The sequence below is a fragment of the Epinephelus fuscoguttatus genome, linkage group LG23, assembly GCF_011397635.1.
Source record: "Epinephelus fuscoguttatus linkage group LG23, E.fuscoguttatus.final_Chr_v1".
Lineage (NCBI taxonomy): Eukaryota > Metazoa > Chordata > Actinopteri > Perciformes > Serranidae > Epinephelus > Epinephelus fuscoguttatus.
Window position 1 is genome coordinate 25,797,195 of NC_064774.1, and position 20,996 is coordinate 25,818,190.

The window sequence follows — 20,996 nt, forward strand, 5'->3', positions numbered from 1 at the left end:
AAAGTAGAAGGAGAGAGAAAGAGTAAGGCTACGAGGACATTTACTCATCACTGGGAGAAAATGAAAGTGGAGGGTAAGTGAGGAGAAAGATGGGAAACAAGGACAGGACATCAAGACGGGCTGTCACGTCCTGTAGATCGACGGTGGCCCAAGAGGAGAAGAGATGAGAAGAGGAGTTTTTTCCATCTCTTTCTGTCTCACCCTGTCCCTCCATCTCGCTCTCTTGCTGTGTGACCTGCTCAGTGTCTCCCTTTGGGTTTAATCAAGCAAACAGTTGGTTCAACCCGTTCCGGGGGGGATTTATCATCAGCAGGCATTAATCTGTGTGACAGGGGCTTATTAGATGAAGGCGACCACCCCTGCTGGCTTACACAGTGGATGGAGCCTGCACTGACAGAGAGAGGTGGCTGAGGGGAAAGTCACACTGTAGGGAGGGCAAAAGAAAGAGAGATGGGGATTTTTAACTTTAAGAAAGTACCTATTTCCTTAGAGGAAGAAGAAAGTGTCATGAAGGGGGGGGATTCATCGTTATTTACTTTGACAGCAGAAGGTCAACATCAATTAATATCATCACAGTGCACTGCTGTGTGTGTGTGTGAGGGAGACATGCACTAGTACATGTTCTGTATATGTATTTAAAGTACGTACACATTTTGTTGTGTGTGTGTGTGTGTGTGTGTGTTTCTGCTCCGTGCCCTGACACACACTGTCCTCACACATGAATGCCTGATCTTTAGTGCTGATTACGTAATGACACAGCAGCTCTGCAGAGTTTTTGTTCCAGCACAGAGTCTCCTCGGGCTAAGGGAGGATGTAATGAGACTCATCCTTTCAATACTTTATAGAGTCCTGGCTGCAGCTTCTCTTTTTGTTTTTTTTTTCTTACCCGGCTGCAGTTGAGTGAGTTCCTTTCGCAAATCTGGAGTTATGGGTTGTAGTTTTGCTGCAGAAGGAAGCTCAAGGGAACGAAAATCACCTGTGTTGTGATGCTGCGCTGTGCTGACTCACACGTCTTTGTGCAAACGAAGCAGTACACACATCGGGCCGACCGGAGGGGGAACACAGTGATCTGTGGCACCATAGTGACAGCATGGAAACAGTGTAATGAGCCGTGTGTCATGCTGGTCAATATCCTGCTTTCCTGCTCTGCAGCATGCATGATTTCAACAAAGTGGCTATATTCACACACATATGTTTGAATTAATTTACAGCAGTCGTTATTTGACAGTTTAAATATTTACTTTCATCAAGTGAACAGGTGACAGTTTAGTGTGATCTCAGAAACGGATGGATGCAACATTCACAGGAACAGGAGGGACTTTTCCCCTCACTTTTCAGAATCCTCTGCTGTACCCTGCTTTTATGTAGTTTCAATTTTATTTACCAAAAGGGAGAGATGCTCAGAGTTAATAAAAATGCTGATGTTCTCATCTGTATGGCTTCTATCCTATCTGTTGTTTCTGTGAGCAGTGCGCTGACAGCAGTTAGATTCACAAGCAGCAGGGAGACCTTCGTGAACTTTTGTGCCTGTAAATCAAACGTTTTATTAAATGATTTCTTTCTGTAACAACACAGAGGAGGATGTCATTGTATTTCCTGCCCTGAGTAATGTCTACAGGCTTTCTCTCAGGCTGTTTACAGCCCCAACAAGCTCCAATAGTCTAAAGATATGTCCCAAATCCATTACTAATTCTAAGCAGGCTCTGAGTGTGTGGTGTGTATACACAGGAAAATGACTATAGAAAGTATACTCAGCAGTTACAGTATATGCATGCTAAAAAACTTGATTTTTGAGTGTGCTGACAAGGATTCTCCCACAATGCAATGCACAAAGGAAATGGAGGAGCCTCTCACAGCTAGAAATTTTCACTTTTGGAAGTGTCACATCACTTCCTTTTCTTATAAATAATGATAATAAAACAATCATTTAATCAAATTGTTCATTTCAGTCAATGACATGATATTCTTCTAACATAAGCTAGAATTGCATATCAATGAGGGATTAGACAATGAAGTACAGTGGTGCAAATATATGTTATAAAGTATCAGTGGCACTAAATGTGGTTTTAAGTAGGGTGCATGCATATTATAGAGAGCACAATAATCGCTTTCATCACAGTGTTTTTATTTATTGTATGTATATTTACACCCTTGACAACATTATTAATTGAACAAACCTGTAACTTGGCACAGCCTTTCTTCAACCACCAATGTTAACAAAGCAGCAAACAATTACATTAATCTAATTTATGGGAAATAAATCACAGATCTCACACTCTTGCTGAACATGAAAGTGTAAGCAGAGTTTATGAGGGTGATGCACTTAAAAAGGAGGTCAAATCCAACTGCAGAATGTCTGTTAGTCACCAGGCAGTTGGAAGGAAACACATGGAGGATGTTGCCACTGTAAAAGTTGCATTCCAGGAAAGGACTCAGGCTAATGCAGTTAGCTATTATACACTACAGTAGGTCTGTTTCACCACAACCATAAACGGCCTGTCTCCTCCTTTCTCTCGCTTCCTTATCTTGTTTCTTGGCACTGCAGCAAGCTGGCAGGTTGTGGCTGATGATTGACCCCCCTACCCCCACCCCTCCAGCTGACCCAATTTTAGTGTTTTACAGCATTGAGACACTCGCACACAGTTGTAGAGCAGGTCCTGCAGGTGTGTGTGATTGGCAGGAATGAGTGAGGGGGAGGATAGTACCTGGGGATACGGGTTCTCCATAACAGCCTGAAGGCAAGTGTACAGTATGTATGTATGGGGGTGTGTCTCTTGTAGTGAACGCCATGTGGTAACACTAAATCTTCTCTTTGTCTTGTGTGTGTATGTGTCTTACTTAGCGTTTCTGCAGATAATCAGGGATTTTGTAATTTTACTGATAAAAACCAACTTAAAACTTGGTCAGAAAGTAAAACTCTGGGTGAGAATGTGATTATAAAAACTGAATTTGCAACCATTTTGACTTTTCTTTTTTACTGTAGTAAGACTCTGGTGCATAATCAACAGTTCATTTGTGTTTCCACCCTATTTTTCTCTTTTTCTTTCTTTTCTCCTTATTACTAGAAGCTGTACTCGTCCCAAGAGGGCCTAATTTAGTCTTGTAAACTATAGTGGTCAGCATCTTCTTGCAACAGGAAACACAACAGTGCATTGGGACACTGAACTGGATGTGCCTCTAAAAAAAAAAAAACAGGGCATTGTCCTGTCAAAATCTGTAAAATCAAAAACCATTGAGGCTTAATGAATTTCATTTGTGTATTTGAGTGCGTGACCTTGCACACATTGACACTCCTGCACTATTATTAAATTTCTCAGACGAGCCAGGTCACAAGGGCTGCGCTAAAGAGCAGCCAAACTTGTTTCTTCCACTTAACCTGAGACGATCAATTTACAGGATGTCCACAGGCTGTTTCCTCTGAATTTGTTGGTAATGATATCTTAAAAAGAAACGAAAATTTCTTAAACCGTGCCAATTTTTATGTCGCAATTTTTGGTACCAAAGCACTCTTTGCTGTGATTTCTTTGGATCTCACTCTCTCAGTCAGACAGTGCTTATGGGTTAGTGTTTTTGTTCTGGGACGCTTTCACAGATGTGGTTAATAAACTGAACCAAAACCTTAAACTTCTGCTTTCTTATGCCACCTGTTCTTTAGATTTAGTTTACTTCCTTTTGCATGTGGAACTAATCCAAACCTTAACTTCTGAAGATCTTGGTGTGTTTGCTTGTTGGTATTTATGACTCTCCCTCACATCATGAACTGTAGAGTGGAGTTCATAAAGCATTGAAAACAAACGCACATTTACCTACACACAGCTTTTGCATATACCCATGTGAGCTTTTTCCGCACTACCCAAAACAGTGTGTGTGTGTGTGTGTGTGTGTGTGTGTGTGTGTGTGTGTGTGTTTATGCATATGTGTATCTCCATTGTATTGGAGATGGGGTCAGGAAGGAAAGCCCCGCCTCTTTATTTCCCCTTGTCGCCTAGAGTGAAGATGACGTCACAGAGGAGCCCGGAGCTGCGGGGCATCGTGGGAAATGACCTTTAGACCCCAGCACACGAAGATGCACGCAGGCGCATGCACAAATAGTTCACAGACAGTATGTGTGTGCGTGTGTGCGCGCACTGTGTGCATGCGAGAGTGTGACCTGAGAGAAGCAGAGAAAGAGAAGGAGAAATATGAAATCAGGTTAGGGGGTTGCACTTGTGGGACTCAGAGTCTCATCTCCAGACGCAGGAATATTTTACCCATGTCAGCAATTTGTCACTATGTCTGTGGGTGTGTGTGTGTGTTTTTGAGAGAGAAAAGGGGGTGGGGAGATAGATAAATGGATTGAGGCAACCCCCCTGACATGATTAACGACCAGACACTCTGTGTTCAAGTGTTCGTTCTTGTGTGTGTGTGTTGCTTTGTTGATGCTACCCTCAATCTGTATGTGTCAGGGTTCCATTAACATTAATCGAAGCCCATGAAAATAAACTCTACTCCTGTGCACAGTAAGCAACATGTAGTGTGCATCAACTGTAACTGTAGCATCTTAGTGTGTAGCCACATTTACATGATGAATGCACACTGAGCAGAAATGTGCATGAAAAGTAGTCTGTATTGTCTTCAACATTTGCAACCTCTATTGATCATAAAGTAGTTGTTAGCCTGGTATAGGTTTGATATTAACATAGCTTTACAAAGACTATGTTCTTCTACATTTATTCACCACACACCTTATGTTCTACTTAACAAGTAAGAGTTAGGGGCTATGCCTTCAGACTTGTCATATTCTCTGTATTTTTGCTTATTCTCTGATCAGGCAGTTACTTTTTAAATCACATTTTTGCTCATTTTAGACTAGATTTTATTCTGTCTTGATGCAGGTGCAGACATTTCCTGTTGCCACTCCATCAGCTCTGTTACATTTGGGCTAAATTTATGTTAATTTTGCAAGTGTTGGTGGTGCTTTTTGTGGTTGGCATTGGAAGGTGATGGCATGTGGCTGACTGCAACTTATCAGGATGATGAAACCAACTCACCAGTCTGTAAACTCTTCTCCTGCTGACTTCTGCTAGCTAGCCAGGGTGAGGTTTAAAATGTAATGAAAAAGGAAAACATGGAGAAGATGGGCAGCAGCGGAACTAGCATTCTGCTAGCCATTATACTGGCGTTGATTAAGAAAGTGGGCAACCCCCATGCTGCATCAGTTTCCAATGGGATATCAAGAATTGTAATATCCTTTGTTTCACCAAAACTTGACTAAATCCTGGGCAGCACAATTCACCCAGGTAACTCTTTTCCATCATGCCGATGTGCCAGAGCAGATGACTCTGGCAAGAAATGTGGAGCAGGTGTGCTCTTTATGGTAAATAAGACTGGTGTGACAGTGAATGTGAGGTGCTGTCCTGTTCCTGCAGTGAGCCACAACTATATACTGTGCGGAGGTGGACACCACCATCAACATCACCGATGACATCAATGAATTCACTGAGTCTGTGGTGGATTTAGTTTGTAACACAAGATAAGCATCTCTACCCAAACTGAAGTTAAAGCATTCCACAACCATAAATCATGGATTACCAGAACAATCTTGAAACACAGGCAGTTATAAAGCAACAGCCTACAATATGCTCAAGTTGAAAGAGCTGACAGGATAACATTTCACTGGAGTTGTACCTTGTATGATCCCATGTGACAAGTAAATGATTGATATCTTGTGGGGTTGCCTGTGTTCATGTGTTGAGAAGTTAAACCTCAAACAATATGCAGCCCTTGCATGTGTACATTCCTGACTGAAACTGATGTAACCTGCCTCGTAAATTTTCAGATTACCTTGCAGATAGAACCAGGCCTTATTATTAGGGAGATGTTTTTCCTTCTCTTTCTCCATATTTACATGTGGTCCTCATAAATTCAGGATAATATTTATATAACTCAAATTGCGTCAGCACACAAGTCATGTCTGCCAGAATTCCCTTTAACCACGGACTGCTAATGCGAAATATCTGCAGTTTCTCTGATGATAGTTTAACATCGTTTGGGGAAAACAGCAGGTGGAAAGACTGGAAATAATTAGTCAAGGAAACATTTAAATAGATAACTGACAGCAGCAGAGGCTAAGAAAGTGTATTTGGGGAGAAGCACTCTTTAAAACACGCTATTTTAAAATGCCGTATGCCATCAAAGAGCCAAGTATGCAGAGGAAGATATAAGCATATACCGTAGCTATCAGGTTGTATACGGGGTCTGAGTGTGGGGGAGGGAAATAGCTTATGGGTAATGCAGTCTTATGGGATACAGCATGCCTGCTCTAGAGGTGAAACGCACCATCCCTTTAACACATCCCTGTGTATGTGTGTGCGAGTGCAGTATATGTGTAGCTGTTTGCCTCTATCTTCCTCTCAACAACTGATATTTTCCAAATGCCAGACCTACATTATCTTGTGCCTGCAGGCAAATATAGGATTTATTTAGTCTAATGTATGTGTGTGTGTGTGTGTGTCACCTCAGTATCTCACGTAGCAGAAAAGGCAAAAGCAGGCGCGTCCTAAAGGGCATCGGAGACAAACAGCTAAGTGTCGGTGGTATTTCCCAGCTCTCACTGTCAGATTCTTGTCTCCAACTTACAAACATCTATCCAAGACTGGAGACAGAGCATGCAGAGTATGTGCAGTGAACACAAGGCAGTACATGAAAAAGCCCTTACTCTCTTCATCCCACAGTGGAGAGTATTGATTTCTGGTCAGGCGCTAATCAGAGAGGGAGAGAAAGATAATGTTTGTCTATTGATTGATGGAATTGCTGAGCTGTATATCTTTGCATTTTGAATGTGAATGACTTCAAGTTTCAGTTCCCTGTTTACTGAAATATACACTCGGCTGTTAGCAGCATCCATTTTAGTCAGAATAGATGCAAATAACAACTGCAGAAATGCAGTATGAAATGTAAAGCAGCACCATCTCACCTAAGCTCATGGTACACAAACACATCAATGTCAGCATTGATTTTTTTTTTTTGTCGCAGAAGTATTGTCCCCTTCCACTTCACCACCTGAAGTGGCTTTAGGGATACTGGTTTCCTGTTCCTGGCTGGAGGCAATTTCAGGTTGACATTTAATCAACTTGAGTGACAAGTGTTTTGAGCAGGAAGCTGACGAGAGTGCAGCTCACAGTAAACTTCTCTGTTTGCAGAGTCAAGTTCAAGCTCAAACTGTACCTCCATGTTAGAGGCTGTTTTCAACTGCAGGGAAGTTTGTAGCATAAACTTGATAATTACAGCACAAAAACAGCCCATGTAACTCTACCCACCATTGGTTTTCCGTTATCTGCAACCATGAGAAGCTGGCGTGAAAACATTTTCAAAGTTTCACTCGTTTTCAAATTAATTAAAAAGAAAACATTTACCAACAGCCATTCATCATCTACTGAATCTCCAGCAGGCCTGAGAGTTGCAGAGCCATGGCGGCTCGCTGGCTGAACTTCGTCTCACCCCTCATCCTGCCTCACTTTAAATGTTTTATATAAACAATCTGCCTCACCCTTTAACTCCCTCACTCCCCCTCTGTGTTAAAATGCTCTAACTGCCTTTAACATCAGAGACTTAAGTTCACGAAAACACCATGCGTCATGTTAAATGTTTTAGTGGAACTTAATGGTGTGTGCACGCAGAATGTGTGTGTTTACCCATATGTTTGGGATTCCTGCTGTGTGTATGTGTGCGTGTGTGTGTGTGTGTGTGTGCTCCAGCTCACTGACAGTGCAGTGAATCAGCACAAGGAGATTCAGCCATGTAGAAATAATACACATCATTTATTTAGCACGAACTGTCCCTATGTGTGTCTGTGTGAGTGTTTGGGATATGAGGTGCCAAAGGGCCCACTAGCTCTCATCACTGTATTTAAATTGCGTAGAATGTGTTTATGGCAATTGGTTCGAATGTCATCAGTCGATTAAGATGGCGTGATTAGTGGTTATCAGCCTCAAAGATATGGATTAGCAAGTGGGGGTGTAAATCACAAGTTTCATCACTATACGATATTATATTGACTTTATTGACAACGACACGATATGTGCTGCTATTACAAAGTCTGCCATGATGCGGTTTTGATTCCATTTGGTTCTGGGGCCTGTGATCAATATGAGATGATATCAGTAAACATCCTCATTGTCTTTTTCTTGGCCGCTTGCCATTGTCTGCCTGATGCTAGGCTGTGAGCACTGTTTGAATGTTTAGCAAGGAGGTATGCTTTGACAGAAATGGTGAATTTCAAAATAAAAGTGTATCTTGACGACGAGAATACATATTGATGTTTTTTGCATCATCATATCAATCCAACCGTATTGAGAATACACATAATTTTTTTGGGTCACCATACTATTTTATATGTTACAGAATACTGTGGAAAGATTAATAGTTACGCATTGTTTTTTTGGGACATACAGAATTAATTTGTGTTATTACATGCATTAATTATTACATTAAAATTAAAAGCACTATTACTTCATTTATGTATTTTCATGTATAACTTAAGTTGCTATTTTGTGTATTCTTAGCGTTAAGTGAGAGTAAGAGTGACTATAGCTCCTACCTGACCCTGTTTTGTATCGGTGTTGTAACAGACTCGGGTTAACATATGCTGCACTTAAGAGGGAAGCTGGATGTATGCTTTCTTGACATATTTTGTTGTTAATTCATTACTGAACAAAAAATCTGTGTAAACCGTGTTGTTACATCCCTATTAGCAGGAATCTGCTGCACCGACTTCTAATAGGTTCAGAACGCCGTTATCATCTATTCAATGGCTGTGTTCTTTGTTGTGCATCAAGGGTGCAAGTCAGGTGATGTAACGTTTGTATAAAGAAGAAGAAATCCCATGTATGGAGGAGGATGAGTCTAACAAACACAGAACTTTCACCCAGGAGACCAGTGTTCATAACCTGTGTGAAACCAGAAGTCAACGTTGAGCTATTTTACTGTTACTTCGTAACATATTTCATGTGATATACGTCAAATACATTAATTATTTCAGTAAGAAATGTACTTATTTATGCTAAGCCATGATATTTTTTTTAATATCTAAATATATATAAAAGCCATGATATTTTATAAATATAAGCACTTAGTATTGGCTCCTAAAGCTAATGAAAGTGTAAGTAAAACTGTTCATGATGCTAACAAGCATTTAATGGTTGTTCTCAACCTACTAGCAGGTGTAGCAGGATCCCGCTAACCCATTTCTATGTGGAGGATAATGGCTAATAACACTGTGTGATGTGTGTTGTGTTGCTTTCTCACCTGTATAAAGTTACCTTCTTCAGATGGTGATGGCTCAGCATAGGTACTCAAGTGTTACATATCAGCATTTCCAGCTTTAAACATAGAGTGAAGGTTGACAGCTCGGTATCTAACGATAGCGATCATTCTGACGCACACACAAACACAAAGGCCTCCATGTCAGCATTGCTGATACACATCACTTTGCACCTGTCCCCTTTGCCTAATGCAATATCTTTCCCATTTCTTCTTAAAAAATGACTTCACAAAACACTGAATTATCTATTTATGAAGATGAATATCACGTCTGAAGTCTATAGTACTGATGCAGGAGCCTTTGACCACGGCAGACAATGAATAAATAAAGCCTACTGTCGGAGATAGACCCACTTGAGGACGTTCATCCCTTGTGACTCTGCAGTGATCTATTGTTTGTGACACATAATCACACACACATACACACACCCTGATCTCTTTTAACAAATGTTTTATGTATGCGTGACTGTGTGTCTGTGTGTGTCTGTGTGTGTAAGAGGTGTGGCTCTTAGGTCATTCAATGCAACAACAGGCTCAAGGTTGACAATGATTTGAAGTAGGAGATTCATAACTTGGCATTCACACAAACACACAGTCATTCTCATCAAATATTTGTTTTTCTTTTGGACATGAAAGTTTGTTTGTTTTGCTTTTTTTCTGCCTTTCTTTCTTGGATATCTTACATCCCCAAAATGCCTCCTGGCTTATGACTTTTTTATTCATTTATTTTTTGCTTTAGCTAAGAAATTACATGACAAGGTCTAAGTTTAATAACCTTTTGCGCTCATGATAATCCACTTCAAAATTAAATTTCAAAAGTGCATTGATGTCAAACCAAATTAGAGGCTGTGTTTCATTAATTTCCTGGAAAGCTGACATTTTGGAAATGTTTTCATCCAACAAAACATTTTTCATCCAAGCTAAACAAGACATTAACTGGTTGCCATCCATCACCAAACAATTTGCATCCTGTCAGTCACCTACAACATCCATCATAGATGTGGTGGTTATTGATGATTGGTAATTATTTCCCCATATGAATACTGGTCCTGGATTTGTGTGTTTTCGGTCAGCTTTTCCAGATAAATGAGACTTAAATAGATTGATGTCTGAACCAAAGAAGCAGAATGCTCCATCTGCTCTTTCAGTTTGGTCTCTTGATCCTGAGAGTTGCCTGCAGGATGGATAAAGCGATCAGCTCTGCAGACACACAGAGGACCTCAGCGGCCATTTCACAAGAGCAGAGCACTTAACCTGTCGACCTTCACTGCCATACATCACCTAAGACACACACACACTGAACCACTGCAGCCCTTCCTATAAAAGTGAAGAAAATGGCCCCAGTCTCACTGCACTGCTATATCTGTCCACCTTGCACTTTCCATCTCTCCCTCTGTCTCAGGTCAGTGAGTTCTTGCCTTATTTTTCCATTCAAAGAGAGAGAGAAGGATTGCTATCAACGCAATATAACAGAACATTTTTATGGGTTCCAAACAGGTTTTCATCTTGGTCAATACGGACATGCAGAATCATAAAAAAGCCCATAAAAATTTTGATTATATTGTAATCCTTTTTTCCTGCAAAATGCAACAAGACAAAAACATAATTCAAACAGTGTAGTTAAGAGTGTAAGAGGTGAGCAAGAACAATACAAAACCAGCAAGGCTGTCATTTTTATGTATAGGCTGTGGTGAGAGAGGGGGTCATCCTTCCCCAGGTCCTCAGTGGGCTAACTGAGATGCAGGTGGCACCTTCTATGGTAGCCTCAGCCACCAGTGTATGAGTTTGTGTGTGTGAATGTGACATGTAGTGTGAAAGCACCTTAAGTAAACGGAAGACTAGAAATGTGCTTTACAAATGCAAGTGCTTTTACCATGTACTTTAAAATGCAGGTTATCCCACACAGTCAGTGCCAGAGAGCAGTGTAACATAATTGTAATTGGCCCAGGTGCAAATACTTTTTCTGGGCCCTCGCATTGGTCAGAATGGTCAGAACACAAGCGCACGCTCATGTGCACACACAGGAATACTCACCACAGGGGTTAGATTGGCATGAAATGACTTAGGCACTACTTGGGCAAACCATCCAGGGAGATTAAATACAAATTGCAATTTTCACAGTTTGGCTGGAGGGTGTAGGCAGCCCTGGGTCTCACCTGTGTAACAGCAGCAACATAACATTTGCTGATCCGGCGGGGAGTCGGGGCAGTCTGGCATCAGACCCCTCCTGGGGTTTACACAGGCTGAATTCGAGTGACTACAGCTACAAAACAACAAAACAGCTACCTCTAATTTTGAACCAAAGGGTGACCCTCCCATCCTACGAACCAGCCTTTGATCAGCAGCACAGACACCAGCAGAAGTGCCAAATTTATTAACGCTAATCAAACAGCTCGCTTTTGACTCAAACCACCACAGTCTGATTTCTACAAGCGGCAAAAAGTCACCTTCCCACATGGGCCCCTGACAGCTTCTGGGCCTTGGTGTACGGCACACTGCACCAGTTGCTCTGTCTATATGTATGCCATTGGTACCAGATGCTTCAACTAAACAGAATGTGGAGGTCCAGACTTTTTAAACAGGAAAGTCTGCACATTAATTCAGCTGCTCCTGCTGTTTTTGCTTCTGGCAGCTGGCTAGTTAGCGTTAGCTACAGTACCTGGCTACATGCTGGGGACAGAATGAACAAAGCAGAGTCTGTTCACTGGTGTCCAGTGGCCTTACCTCTCATAATTAAAGATGATACATCATCAATAAAACACAATCAGAGCTCAGAGCTCAGATCATCTTTTAAATACTTCTATGCACAAAATAACAGAATAACTCAGCAATATATGGTGTTATAGTTTTAGCCTCTTAATAGTCTTCATTGCAGGGATTCATTAGATTGCAATATTTTGTCAGATGCTCATATTGGTACCAAAAAGAGACGTTTTGGCTGAATCATAAGACTTTTTCAGCTGCAGATGGCTTTTTTTTTTTTTTTTTTTTTTTGCTTTTCACTACCTATCTCCTCCATTTCCTGCCTGTCCCTCTCGCTTGCTCTGTTCCTCCTTTCACGCTCTATAGTACCTTTATTTATTCACATTCCCCCGTGCCTCTCCCTCTCTTTCCTTTTTCCCTCTCTCTTTCTCCCCCCTGTGGAGGTCCTCTCATGTGATCCAGTCCTATGCTAAATAGCTTCAAAATCTGCGCGCACACTCGGAGGGAGAGAGGTAGTGAACTGTTAACAAATGCAATTTGAAGGAGCACCAAAACAAACTATGATCTAGCTGACCTTGATAAAGCAGCCAAGTAGTGAGGGAAAGAAGTATAGCGGCCAGAAAGAGAAGGAAAGAGCAGATGAAGCGCTGGATTTTAAATTTCCTCAAGGAAGCATCTTTCTCTCTCTCATTCTCGGTCTTTCCGCCTCTCTTTTTTGGAAACCTTCCATGTTTTCATCATGTTGTTTGGCGAGACTGGTTTCTGTGCAGCTGCAAGGTCATCATCCTCCCTCTGCCACTACACACACACACACACACACACACACAATGATACCGATTCCAGTGTTATCAGTTTCTGTGGCGCTAAGAGTGTGTGAAAGGATCAGACTGCATGGAGAGAGGGGTCGCAGGTCAAAGAGGGTGCCATGTTTGTGTCAGTGTCTGGTGAGAACTACTCGAGTAGAACCTCTCTATATAAATACACTGACAGCGTCACGGTGAGGTGTGTGTTTGTATGATTTTAGCCCTGACATGCACTAGTGAGTTTTTAGCTCAAACTTCATGGTTACAGGAAGAGGCAGGCATTTGGTAACGTGAGACGGAGAGACTTACAGACAGACACAGAGAGCATTTAGAGTCGCTTGTGTCTCTGTGACAATGCGTCCGTTGTTCTTTACATGGAACCAAACTGAAAAGAGAGTAGTGGAGAAACAGGGGAGGAGGCAGGCGCTGAGAGCATCTCTCCCCACTCAGGATGAGCCATTCTGGGATACAGAGTTTCAGCAGAGCCTGCTGGATCTATGGAGAGCACCAGCTATTGTTCTTGGACCAAATCCAGGGAGAGGAAGAGAGAAAAGATTTACTTTTATTGCTTTTATGATAGATTTTTAATACACTGTTGAGAGTTATTTAATCTGCTTTTTATTCAAACTTTAACACTGACATAGGCACTTGTTCCAGTGGCAGGAATGAAGGATTTTGGCATACACACAGCTCCCCTCATAAATACACACGCATCCCCTCCAGGGTAGTCAGTGGCCAGTGGTTAAATGCTGGATGCTTTGATCTCTGGTCTCTGTCAGTGACCAAACTCAGTTCAACACACTGGCTACTTTGTTCTGTTGTCGAGAATAGACCCAGCCCCAGACATCATGAACACAATGGGAGTTTTTGAGGAAGCGTGGAGATGTGTCATTTCTCAACACATCCATCATCATCAAAGGTCGATTTTTACTGCTCGGTATTTCGAGGAATTATTGAATTTCGCACTTACTAATTCAAAGTAGAGGGCTCTCTCTTCTCTCTCACAAGGCTTAAGTCGATGAGGGTGTTGTTCATTTCCCAAGCGATGTGTTTCCAAGCATCTTTCAAGTCCTGGTTCCTCATTAGAATTACTGACTTAGTCTGACTTTCATCAAGGAGACTAAAGTTTTGTCCTGCGAATGACTTTTGTGTTTTAATTGTTCTTTCCCTTACATTAACCAAGTGTTTTAGTTATCTAACCTTTGCTGTGCGTGGATATTATAGAATGCAAGAACCTAAATAACGCTGAACTATCCAAAGTTTATCAACATTCTTGTGTGTTAATAGGTTTCTAAGACAACATGTGTTGGAAATGTTGGAAACCAATGTGGTCCATGGAAGCAGACATTCATGAGAAGGTTTAGCAGTGTGTTTGTGTGATTAGGGGGTTAGGTTGTGGTATCTAGGATGTGGGGTCACCTGGTATGTGACTGTATGTTTCTGCGGCTGTCTTGGTGGCCTCTCCAGCTGGCTTTCTGGATGGAAGATATATATTTTTTTACCAGATGGGAGGTAGACCACTAGGGTTTCTTTTAATGTTAATGAGACATGTGCAAGACTGATGTGTGCCACTGAATTTAAAATGTTACACATAGTCTTTCCATTCCTCTCTCGCTATATGCTGAAATGCTAGACTCAGCTGTCACACAGTTTAATAAGTTTTTGACATTGGTCATGAGTGTCGTGATGTTGAAACAACGCTTGCCACTTGCTTTCGACACCTCCACACCCCACTCCTTTCCTCTCTGTCTCCTTTTCTTTGCTTCTGTCTGGGAAACAATCAAATCACCATTAATGACCTGACCTTTAACCTCTGATTCTTGCTTCAGAGCATGAATGATGACATGGTAAGGAGGACAGAAATAGCGAGAGGGGAGTGGAGGAGGCTCAGAGTTGGGAGTGGGAAGAGAGGTCAGAGATAGAGAATGGGAGACAATCATGAATAGTTGTGTTGCAAGAAATGCAAAAGCTGTTGAACTCATTTGTCAACAAAATCAGTGTCCCAAATCCCTCTCTTTTTCTCCTCTTCTCAGCCACCCAGGCCAGCAGGCAGCTAATTGATGTATCTATTATAGATTAGCTCAGTCTTTCCCTATTAGCCTCTATTAGGATCAGCTCCACAAATGGACAAGCTGCTAGCTTGGTGCTTGTTTCCATTCACTCTCTCTGTTTTTCTGGCCTTACAGACAATCTATGTGTATGTAAAAAAGGGACTGAGAATGTGAGAAAAACCTGTGTGTGTGTGTGTGTGTGTGTGTGTGTGTGTGTGTGACAGGATGAGTGTTAAAACACACAAGAAGCCTTGTACTGGGCCACCGGGTAGGTGTAACGGTGTCAGCAATGGACAGGAAATTGGTTCTGTTAAATATTAAACCGTTGTGACCACATTTAAGGCCAGTCATGGGATTTTTTTCTTGTGACACACACACAGTCACACTCACTGCCCTTCCTAGTCATCAGTTAACTTATTGTGTGTCAAAACCCCTTAACGGTGTTATCAAAATGAGACTGCCTTGTCATCTGTTACGTCTTTCTGGGCTTTATCACACTCTGTGGTGATGCTGTGTGGGGAAGTTTCTGTTAAAGACCTTCACTCGGAACCTTTTTGGTTTTTCTGTATTAAAACCAACATGACTGATGTCTGAGGGAGATACTTTTTGGTTTTTCGGAGTATTGGTCAGCCTCTTGATTATGACGTCAAGTCTGAAAATGTGCCATTTGGTTGATTTTTTCAACATTAAAGTGGTAACATTAAATGTATTAGATGCTGACGCAATCAAAGCTCTCTGCGGCTTTGATCTGGTGTTTGCAGCATGTTTTTAAAGTAAGTAAAAGCTAAACTGAACCGTGTGTGTGTGTGTGTGTTAGTGTGTGTGTGTGTTAGTGTGTGTGCATATGGGTTTAGATCCTATTGATCTTCAAGCTTGAACAGCATGTAAACTCTGACCTTTGGCTCGCGACCCAAGGGGTCATCAGTGACAGGCATGTGACACTGACCAGCTGTTGCTTTGGGGCTTGCATGTGGTATCAGCCCTTTGTGTGTGTGTGTGTGTGTGTGTGTGTGTGTGTGTGTGTGTGTGTGTGTGTGTGTGTGTGTGTGTGCCACCACATGCAGATGTTAGCTAGAACTGTGTGGTTTTTGCAGCTATAATGAGAAATGTGTGGGGTCTCTTCGTGGTTGTGTGTGAAACGGATAAAGATGTGCAGGCAAAAAGAACGGCAGTTGAAATGAAAGCTGCTGCATGGATTTTCCAATCACACAGAGGATATAGTGCACTTTGTACTGGTTGGTTACATGTGCACACACACAGACATGCACATTGCACACACATGTAGTTGCAGTGAACCAGCTCGTATCAACGTGCATTTGTGTGAGTGTGTACGTGTGTTTGTATCTCTCTGTGCCACAATGTGTACTGGTCTGAATCTAATAGCGAGCACAAACTGAAACCCACAATTTAGAGCAGCCACCCGCCAAACACATCAGGTGAAAAACATCTGTGTGTGTGTGCATGGATGCATGTCTGTGTGTGTGTGTGTGTGTGCTTGAGGGTCCCTGTGGTGTTGGCACAAGTGAGTTAATCTCATGCCATTTGGTTTTTGCCCGGATACCTCTCTCTCATGCTGTTTACCCGTTTAACTCTCTGTTTCTTTCCCCTTTTTGCTCAGCCTCCTGTTGTTAATGCTGCACCCAGGGGGAAACATCTGTAGCAGCAGTATTGCAAGTGAACACAGAACAGAAGCTGTGTGGTCATTCAATCAGAAGGGATACAATCTTTTTCCTAAATTCCCTGGGGAAGTGAGTTTGATGTTGTGCACATCTTTTAAAGCTTTCAGCACTTTGAACACTACCTGCGTGATTGATCCCTGCAGAGAAATTCTGTCCTTTATTTATCCCTCCACAGGGAGGTCAAAGGTCAGGCTCAGCTACAGGAAAGCAGCCCTAGAGCTGAAAGAGATACAGTGTTTTGCACTCCAGCACACGGATGCTGCTGACAATTAGGGATATGTGTGATTAGTCACTGAGACGATTAAATGCTACCAGAATTACTAGTGGGTTAAACTTATTATTAAGATGCTTATTATTAGGATCAGCATGCAATCCCTCCCTCTCTCTCTCTCTCTCTCTCTCTCTCTCTCTCTCTCTGTCTTATACCCATACAAACACAAACAAACGTGCACTCACAGATTCAATGGATCACATGTTATCCATGGATATTCAATGCACGTAGGTTGTCCGAGTCTCACACACACTTGCATTGGCTGCATGTCTTCTTGTTATGCTGAATGAGAGAGGTGCTTTTGGGCGCATGGGAGTTCCTGGCAAGCCAGGATGTTATGTTTGTGTGTCAATTTGCACACTCATGCATGAGAGCTATGGCATTAGTGTGTGTTTTTGAAGAAAGATGAGTCAGGACGTCAGATACGAAATAAATGCTATTTGTAACTTTTATGTAGTGAGTTGTTGTTAATGTGCAGTGTTCATAGTGATCAATGATTTCAAATTGCTCTTATAATGTATGCAATATTTTTTGGACAATATTGAACTGTATAGATTCAGTTGTGCCCAATTTGACTGTTTTCTATGGTTGTAAATCAAAAGTTTTATCACAATACAATATTATATTGATTATTTTTGACAATGATGCAATATTTGCTTACATCGCAGTCTGTCCAGGTGCAATTTTGATCAATTAAATTAAGGGGCCTGCTTACCATTATCTGCCTGGTGCTGGGCCACTTGCAAAGTTTGAATGTTTCAGAAGGAGGCGAGCTTGGATGGAAATGGTGACACAGACGTGCCATGAGAATTTTAAAATAAGGGCATATCCTAAAGGAGGGCAATATGAATTCATGCTATCACCCACATAATATTGGTTCTCTGATCACTGAATCAATATATCAATCCAGATCGATGTACTGTTACACCTCTACTATTATCTGATTGTTTACTTTCTTTAAGACTATTCGACTAGTCTAAGTTTAAATTTCCATTTTAACGCCAGGGAAATTCATTGTTAGGCACATTCCTGCCAACAATGACCTCATCCAGCTGAATTATATTATTACTAACCATGTAGACACACTGTCATCACCAGAGCACAGGAAATATACAGAAATAAACTTGTGGGAACTAATGCAAAATATTATGTATTGTATCACTCATTCAAGTGTTGTATACAGAGTTGTAGGTGGAAGAGAAACTATTATACTTCCCTGTGGCTCAAAAGTGTTAGGTAAGATGAATCAGAGATGTCACAAGTTGATTAATGGAATCAGAGTGAAACAAAAATACGTTTCTGTTCTTTATTTGCTATGACTTTTTGCGTCCCTACCGAAACCCACAGTCTGTGAAGTGGGTTTACAAGTAGTTATTACCTCATATTAAGGGTTCACAAGGTACAAAAAGTTCAGAACAACTGTTCCAGTGTAACAGATGTTATGGCTGCTTCTGCTCTGTTTGGCTTTAAAGAGACACAGATTGTCTCACTGTTTAGTCTGAATCTACCGGCCAGAACCTAAACACAGGCAGACAGGTGTGCCTTTGTGTGAAAGATGCTACTGTGTTACACAGTGTTAAAGTTTCCAGACAGATTTAATGGTAGTTATGTAAAATAAAAACACGTTTTCTTAATTAAAGTAAAATTTCATTATGATTAAAACAATTCAGGTTTCATACCGGACTTTTTCCCCCAGCGTATTGATTCATTCAACACTAAATTTTAGGCAACACTAGCTTTTAGAGGTCAATACTGTGGATAAACTGAATATATATATAGATGTATTTAATGTATCTCCATTCATCCGTCCTGCCTCCTCCTCTTCCTCCCTTTTAAAAGCTCCTTAATATTAAAAGATTCATGATTGTGTAGGATAATATGCTGCTATTTATATCATGCAGCGGGATGACTTTATCACATCTCGCAGTACAGTCGCACTTACAGTAAGATACAAATAACAGGATTGTGTTGATTCAATGACTCATTCATACAGAAACTCTCTCACACACACTGGGCTTTATGCACACACACTTCATGTGTGAGGGCTGGTGGATGCTGCAGGCATTGGCTTCCAAACCGACACACACATACACACACCGCTCACACACTCAGCACATGCACATGCTAATCCTGCAGGGCATGGGCGAATTTAGGGCAAGCCTGATTAGTAGTGCTACTGCTTATCACCCAGAGCCAGCGAGAGAGAGAGGGAGAGACAGAGAGGAGGAAGGTGGGAGAGAAATTGGGAAATGGAAGAGGTAGTGGGAGGCTGCAAACTGGGAGGAGGGGGTGAGAGAATTTGAAGTATAGCAATGTGGATTCACACAAAGGAATTAGTTTTTCTGTATCGTTGTTGTCACTATGTTAGATTCGTCCAAACATAAACACTCCAGGAGGAAATGGAATGAAAAAAAGGAAAGAAGAGGAAGAGTAGTGGAGCATTAAGTGATGAAGTGAGCAATCAGCTGCTGTAACCTTGGACCTCCTCCTCCTTCCCCTCCTCCTCCCTACAAACCTGCTCTCCTTCATCTTTGCTGCTGCCTCTCCCTGTGTCCTTGTATCATTTACTTTCCGATGCCTTATTTCCCTCCTCCAGTCCTCCCCTTTTTAAATCTCTCAACCTGTTTTTTTTTTTCTTAGTAATACTCCACTTCCCTCAGGACATTTTCTGTGTCTGTGTGTGTGTGTGTGTGTGTGTGTGTGTGTTCCTGCTCAAATTGAAGCACAACCCTAAAGGAGAGGCCAGGGTTATGTGTCAGGGTCATTTGGTGTTTTTGATGTCTTCACCTCTGAGCAGAGAGGAGGAAGGCCACATATGCACTACAAAGTATGTACCACTCTCTACTTACTCACTTTAATTACTTTTACTTTAATTAAAGGTTTATGAGTTGTAGCTAAAGGCTTTATCAATGCTTAATAAACCATTTATTTATATTTTACACATCAGCTATAAGCCATTAATAAGAACTGCTTTGAGGTTGCCAGGCAGTGGAAAAGCCATCTGGCTTGTGTTTATCCTCCTCCACACTTGGTTTGTCTTTTTAGCTTCTCAAATTTATCAGCAGGAACCACTGCAGTGGACCAAAATCCTTACAATTTTTATATTTACAAGGTTAAGACAAAGCAACCATCTATTAAAGGACTGTGTCATTACCAAATAGAGGGTATAAGCATCTGCCAAGGCGATCTTTCACAACCTGGCAACACAAAACTGGCTCTTATTAATGGGTTCTGATGGATCTATTTAGCAAACTGATTATATTACCAATTATTAACAGTTTATAAAAGATGTTTTATCAGACAATTTCACCTTTAAGTGCCATGATTTGTTTTTGATTGAATAAAACTTTATCACCAATGTACCAGCATTTCCAACACATCTTCAAACAGTCCTAAAAGGTTTTGAATTTAATAATTTACATCATCAGGGTTGTTAAACTCTCAGGCCCCTTGATTCCCTTTAAAAGGTCCTAGAAACTGTGTTGTTTCTCAGTACACTGGTTTTCTAATGAGAAATCTACTCAGTCACGAACACTCTGACACTTAGCTGTGGTAGGACAAACTGGTTTTTCATTTAGTCGTTCATTTCAGGGGCGAAATTGGTTTTATATTTTATTAAAGTGACCATGAAAGGTTTTTACAAACTATTATATTTGACTTGATGAAATTTGCAGACACGCCTGCACACAGGCACTCCCTTACTGTGGCTGTAAAGCATCTAACTGAATGGAAAAATAAGCTGTTAGAGGGACCTTGCCACATGACTCTGTAAGCTGTGAGTTAGGAGTGACCTTGTTGTTCTTAAAGGTTCTTTTGTATTTGTTATATTACACTATAGAGTTTATAATTTAGCTGTGACATTGGTGGATCCTTATGGTCTAATGCTGCTCCTACTGAGACATGATCGCTTTTACATGTCTCTTTGTATGCTCACTGCGGCATGATTACACATAAATGAACCAAACCACAGCTGCATACACTTCAGTGAAAATAACTTTTCAAGTGTGTCCTTACATGAAAACATCGCACACAGATGTTATGCCTTTGTGGCATTCAGCTGCATTGGCATGTAGTGACTGATGTAAACAGGAGGTAGATGGTGACCAGTCTCTCTGTAGATCTAACGAACATGCATCTTTGATGCTTTGAGGCTTTTGTATCGATTGAAAAAGGCTGAAATTGACCGTGA

General features: G+C 41.3%; 1 protein-coding gene across 2 annotated transcripts in view; it reads left to right on the plus strand.

Annotated features, from left to right (window-relative positions):
* Positions 1-20,996, plus strand: part of sema4f (sema domain, immunoglobulin domain (Ig), transmembrane domain (TM) and short cytoplasmic domain, (semaphorin) 4F) — a 63,602-nt gene that overhangs the window by 21,153 nt on the left and 21,453 nt on the right. The window contains exon 1 of one of the 2 annotated variants that reach the window (XM_049569043.1): positions 15,403-15,630. The exons of the other annotated variant lie outside the window; for it this stretch is intronic. The gene's annotated coding sequence lies outside the window, so the exon portion shown is untranslated. Of the gene's footprint in view, positions 1-15,402; positions 15,631-20,996 lie in introns of those variants that run through there. 2 annotated transcript variants of the gene reach the window in all.